This window comes from Chaetura pelagica, unplaced genomic scaffold, assembly GCF_000747805.2.
Source record: "Chaetura pelagica isolate M959 unplaced genomic scaffold, ChaPel_1.0 scaffold69, whole genome shotgun sequence".
In the NCBI taxonomy this organism is placed as follows: Eukaryota; Metazoa; Chordata; class Aves; order Apodiformes; family Apodidae; genus Chaetura; species Chaetura pelagica.
In genome coordinates, this window is record NW_009970724.1 from 6,055,114 (window position 1) to 6,061,812 (window position 6,699).

Consider the following 6,699-nt stretch of genomic DNA (forward strand, 5'->3'; position numbering starts at 1 on the left):
GCATGGGCCGGGGAGGGGGACACGGGGGTTGGGGACACAGGGGATGGGAACACAGGGGGACAGAGGCACGGGGGGCTGGAGACATAGGGAGATGGGGAAATAGGGGATTGGGAATAGGGGCAGGGGGCAAGGGGGGGGTGGGGGCAGGGGGGGGGGGGGGGGTCTGCAATTTCACTGCTGCCTTAACCCCACCCCGTTCCAAACTGCAGCTGTGCACTCTGGCAGCACTGCTCCTTGCCTTGCCATGCCATGTGCCCTGCCAGCACTGCTCCTGGCCATATCCCCTGCCAGCACTGCTCCTTGCCTTGCCATGCCATGTGCCCTGTCAGCACTGCTCCTGGCCATATCCCCTGCCAGCACTGCTCCTGGCCAAACCCTTCTGGCACACTTGCACCTTCCCCAGCTGCTGCTGCACAGCAGCCATGGATGGTGCCAAGCATGCAACAAGCAGTTGATGGCTCAGGCAGCTTTATGCTGCTGACTGGATTTTCTGCTTGCACAAGTGCCAGAAACACAGAACAGCCCACCCCTACTTTACACATGTTGAATTATAGGGAACTAACTAGAAAAGTACATGGGAAGGATGGCATAATATTGTGCAGCACATGGGCGTTCTGGTTTGCCATGCCCAAATTCTGCCTGGCATAAATAGGCTCATTTTCTACTGACATCAAGAAATGCTGTCTTATATGATTCCATACTGAAATCTTAAAGTGGAACATGGTCATTTCTCACATTATCAAACAAAAACTAAGCCAGGTGACATTCCCAAAACAGCTCTAGCATCTGCCATCAATCTTTCCTTGAAAAGCAATTTCCATCTCATTGCACTGACTCTCTTCTGATTCAGCAGGTAATTAGCAGGACAATGTGGGGAACCTGCCTCTTCCAAGTCCACACAACAAGAAATAACTCAATCCTGGCTTGCAGCTTTGTCCAAATGATGCCTGAGCTACCCCAACTGTGATCAGCTCAATTTCGGGTGTGAGAGAAGAAAACTGGTGTTTTAAGGGAGGCTGAGACTTGCCTTCTAATGAATTTGCCCCCAGGCACCCTGCTCTCCAAGAGCAGCCAAGGTAGGACTCGACAGAGCCTCACAAGCTCTGCTTCGCCATCAGACTGCAAAGCCACATGAACACCCATGTTTTTTCATGGCAGAACAAAGTTTCTCCAGAAAATGCCACACTCAGGAATTCATATTTTGTGCACACAGTTTTTCCTATGAAGTAAGAGAGAAGCCACATCACTTGTCAGTGAAATGCCCTTTGGACTGATGTTTTTCATGTGTCCTGCTGTGCTCAATCTCTAATTGCACTAATGGACCTAATGAACCAAACCTCCTGGGGGAAGCAGAGAAAGCCACAGTGAGATCATAATTTAAAACTAAACCAAACAAAGTGCTTGGGAATACACTGCTGGTAACAGCTCTGCCTCAGAGGTGATGGTGGTCCATAGGTCCTATTCACCCTCTCCTCATATTAATGTCCAAGATTGCATTCCCTTTGATGGGTAAACCCAAACCCACCTCACCTAGGGCTGTGGAGAGCAGCAAGAAGACTGTTCTGCACCACCAGAGCCACAGTGTCCACAACTCCTAGGGTGTAGGATGCGTTTCCTGCACTAGCACCAACTCCTTCCATGATTTTCCTTGTAGCTTCATCCTATTCCACCCCACCTCATCCCACCTGTGAGGTGCTGGTGAAAGAGCAGGGCACCCCAAGACTCACCCCTCCCAGCTCCCGTTCTGAGATGACCCTTACCAACTCTGCCTTTGCTTTTTCTACATGATTTGCTGCTGGCACCCACAAATCTGCAGATTTTCCAGCTCAGCCTTGCACTAGCAGCACACTCAGCCTTGAAGCTGTGAGGCTCAGGAACTTGTCATCTCTTCATGCCAAGATACAGGAAAAAAAAACAGACAGGTGAATCTCTTGTTCCCTTATGTACCCAAGCTTGATGGTTATTAAGCAGATGTCTGCTGGGTTTAGGATCTGCTTTAAGCTGGTTCCTATTATTGTTCTGCCTGACATGGGAGTGTATAAGAGCACAGGTTGCTTTATGGTCCTGAGGTGATTTTGTTTATTAATGAGTGGTCTAGCACCCATTGGATACTAAGAGCTATCTTTTGAAAATAAAACAGGTTATTTCTATATCTTCCTTGCTGTAACTGCTTGGGGGTTTGTTTTTGTTAGTTTGGGTTTTGGTTTTGTTTTGGTTTTTTTTAACTTGGGCAAAGAAAGAAGCAGGACCAGGATCCTGCAGATGTGTGCTTTGGCTAAAAGCCTGGCAGCCATCAAGAGTCGCTGACCAACCTGCATTTCAGTGCTGGAAAAAAGTAACTGAGTGGAAGAGGATGTAGGGTTTGTTGTGTTGTGGTTCCCATAGAATTATTTAAAAGGTTTTTTATCCCAAGAAAGCCAACTTAAAAGACAACAGAAAATCATGAGCCTTTCACAGTTTGTTCCAGTTGTTCTTGCTCCTGTTTGTAACTGCAAATATTTATATGTGAGCCAGGATAGTTTATCCCTCATGCTTTCTTAACAGCAACTTAACATTACTTCCAGATCTTTAGTCCTACTCACACAGAGACCTCAGCTTGCTTCCAGAAAGACAGTTAAACTGTTAACTGTTTCAAGGACCAGAATTGTAACCTTATTACCTGCAGATAACACTGCTGAGGACTGGCAGTGAAACCAGAAGTGGAGTTTGGGAACAGCATTTGTGAGGGCCTGTGCTGTGGCTGCCAGCCTGCCTTCCTCCCACCTCATCCTGCAAAACAAGAAAGGTGAAAGTTTACAGCCCCAACCAGGTATCGGCAATAACAGGAAAGCCCCAGAACCCAGCACTGGAGGAAACCTAACATTATTCTGTCTAAATCGATATGCCTACCCATACCTGAAGGCTCTCCCTTACACACTCACCCACTCTCTTTTAAAAATGCTCAGTAATTGTGTTTATCCTCCCTAATGAGCCCAGCTCAATTCCTTCAGTCTTTCCTCAGTGGTCATGTTTTCTACAACTGCCAGTAGTGTTGTTGCCCTCTGGACATGCTCCAGTTTGTCCAGAAAGTACAACCCACTGTCCTGGATGTGGCCTTCTACTCTCAAGAAAACAAAACACCTGCCCCCCATGCTGCGGGTGCAATTGTCCCATTAATTTATCTCAGAACAAGACCTGAGTTTCTTTTCTCTGCTTGCAACAGCCCAAAACTAGTGGTTTATATCTGGTTTATGAGCCAGTATTTTCAGTGATTTTTTTTCTAATACCTCTTCTTTTTTTGTACTCGATCTCTCTTCGAAATGCAAGGCTTTCCTCATCTTTTCCTTATCCTCCTCTGTAACACATGCCCAGAGCTGTCAGGGGGGCTGCGCACAGGCAGGAATCTGAGGCAGGCAAAGAGATGTGTGTTGGGGAGGGAAAAGGCTGCATGAAATTATGAACAGAAAAAGCAGAGTCTGATGAAAAGAAATCACAAAAGGAAAAAGAAAGCCTAAAGAAGAAAATTTTTTAATGACATGGGAAAGAAAAGGAGAAAGAGAAGAAAATGAATAGAAGAAAAAGGTACAGAGGCACTGAAAATACTGTAGAAAAACTACACAGGGATCTTTGAGAGAACAATGCATGTAAAAAGGGAAACATGAAGTCTTACAGAACAAGAACTCTGTACAGTTTTAAGCTGTTGTCAACTCCAAAATGAATGAATGTTTATATCCCATTAACAGCTGCTAGCTAGGTATGACCTGCCCTGGGTAGTAGAATGAGTCCTAATGGTAACATGTGTTGAATGTTTTTCAAATTGCATGACAGAGCTGTGAATCATAGCTCAGAATGCAGTATTTTAATTCTTGCAAAGAGAGTATAGAAAATGGCCCAGAAACGTGCTTTACCATCAGTCTTGAAAAAAAGAAACTTAGCCCCTTTCAGATGTCTGCAAGCCACTGGAGAACACTGTTCTGACAGATGAAAGCTTGGTGGTCCTTGATTTTCTTTATTAAAAACCCCAAACTCTGGGGAGTCATTTTCTCTAGAAAATACAGCAAAATTACTGAGAGCAAAGGCTCAAAGATAAGACTTCTGCATATACAGTAAAATGTAAAGATATCTTTACAAGTCAAGACTCAGGACTAGGAGGCACCCATAGCCTTCAGGAGCAGGAATTTCCCAAGCAGTGCAGTATTTGGTGGCTAAGAAGTGTGCTGAAAGCTAACAGTGCATATGGGGTGCTAACAGACTGGACAGATGCTACTCAGTATAAACACTGGAGAGGCCAAGGATTTCTCAAAATTCTTTCTGTGTGTTTTTCTGGCCTTAGTGTTTCTGTAAACTGAAAGGCAATTGCACTCTACTTTCTCCGAGGAAAGCTTGAGAGGTCTGCAACAGCAGCAGTGCTTGGAAGCTGTGCCCATAATCTCATACAGCAGGAAGAACCCTCAAGAGAGATGCACAGCTACTTCAAGGGTTGTGTGCATCACAGAGCACGTCAAACAAGGTTTCTCATGAGTTTTACACAATGACAAATGCACTTGGATAACCTGTGTACAGATGCTGTCCCCTCCTGTGCAGATACATGTGGTGGGGTGACCCGAAAGGAGCAGCTCTGTGAAGCTCTGTGTGCAGAGCAGAGGTGAATGCTGTACCTTGCATCCTGTCAACACCTTGTGGATTTGCCATTTTCTTGCCATTTTGAAGCTGTTATTCAGCTCTGGACACCCCCTCCATGCACTGCTTGACTGTCCCCCCTAAAGGACAATCTGAGCTTGCTTTTCACAGGAGGTAACTGACTTGCCTAAGTTGTTCATGCAGCCTTTGAGAGTGCTACGCACTGTTGGTTGATGCATCCATCAATTTTTCTCCCACGTGCAGACAAAGGAAGTGACAGATAAACAGCAGCCTTTCCCACATCTGCTGTAAAACACTCCTTTCACCTTTGATTTGCATCTGCTGCTCCATTAGGCAGTGTTTTCTCTCCCTTGCTTAGTCATCTTACACCTTGCTTAGCATCCCAGACTTCAGCTCTTCCCCAAGATTACCAGTGCTGAAGTGCAACATCACTTGTTGCTGTAAATTATTTGCTGAGGAGGCACTTCTGCAAACTTTTCAGCAAAAACACATTAAAAGCAACTGAACTGCCTGTGAGGGGGTTCACAAAGGGCTGCTCAGAAAGATGGGGGAAAAAAAAAACAAACAGAAAAACTAAAGAAAATAATTTCTTTTCCTAGGCCAGCAATACTGCAACTCTGAGAAGAGCTGGAAGACACGTAGACTCCAGCAAGGAAGGGACTAAAAGGCCATCGGCATCCGTGGGATAGGAAAGGAACATGATTGGTTTCATTCCCTCCTATTTTAGATTCTGCCTCCTGCTTATAGGATCCAGGCTTTGAGGTGCCACACGAACCATTCCAAAGCATTGTCCCTGTGGACTGATGGCAGCACTCACAGCCTTAGCTCAAACATACATCAGCAATCCCAAAGTCAACATTTCCACACCTACCAGCAGTATCCTTGGGATTTCGTAGTCAGAGTCTCTGCAGTAACTTCCAGCAGCTACTGCTTATTTTTCAAGGACACGATCACTTGTAAGCACATGTGGCACCACACAAGCACTGAAGGAGAATGAAAAATTAGACAAGACAATCCTGATAAGATACGGTTTTATATAGGTTACGGTTTTCTAATTGGAAACCAGCCCTTACTTTCCCCTTTGCTAACATAAAAATCTCCCTGCACCAGACATGATTATTCCATTTTACTTAAAGATCTCTGATATTTTCAAATACAAAACCAGAGTCAATTTAGGCAGGTCCATTAGCCCATAAACCCTTCTAAAGCGTTGCCCCACGGCCTGGGAAGGAACTTGGGGCAGCAGCACTGCAGAGAGCCGGGCTGGGCAGGCCTGTTTTGAGCTGATGCTCAATGTCCGCCCTCCCTGACTCTTCCATTACCCTCTCTGAAGACACACACGGTGACTGTGACTTACCCCCACAGCGCAGCTTCACATCCTCTCCAATAATTCAGATGGAGAACTGAGAAGCAGGACGAGGACCCCTCAGCACCGGTGTTGCACACCGGTCCCCTCCGCCGCCCGCCGTGGGGACGGGGCATGAGCAGGAGGGGCTGCTGAGGAGGGACCCACCCGCCCTTGGTCCTGCCGGGCAGCGCTGCATCAACCACTGCTGGGGGGACCGAGGCAGCCCACACCTGCAGCCGCCTGCCCTCACCCAGAACTTAATCTTTTTTAAACCGGGAGAATGAATGCCACGACCTGCCATTATTCATCTTTTGTGTTGTTAGCTACAGCTCCCCGTGCTGTGCCAAATCACACCCTTTCCAACCGGTTCGGTGGCTGGAGCTTTATCAACAGCCCCATCTTCCCAGTCCTCCGCCCCCCCTCCCCCTCAGCCGCCCCATCGCACCCCCTGCCCAGCCCAGGGAGGGGCTCCGAGGGGCCGTGCAGGGAACGTGCTGTGCCACCCCCCGCAGCGCCCGCCTGCAAAACGCACCCACAGCAAAACCTCACGCCAGAAAAATGCCTGGCCTGACAGCAGGCTGCAGTTGTTGCCACCAGGAAGAGCCCAGGCCCCAGCACCACCCCCTTTAGCCCCAACACGTGCACTTCTGCAGCGCGTTATTTACGCACCCCCGGTCTGGAGCAGGAAGATGCCCCTGCAGGGCCCGCAGCGCTCACGGCAGCAGGAGGCG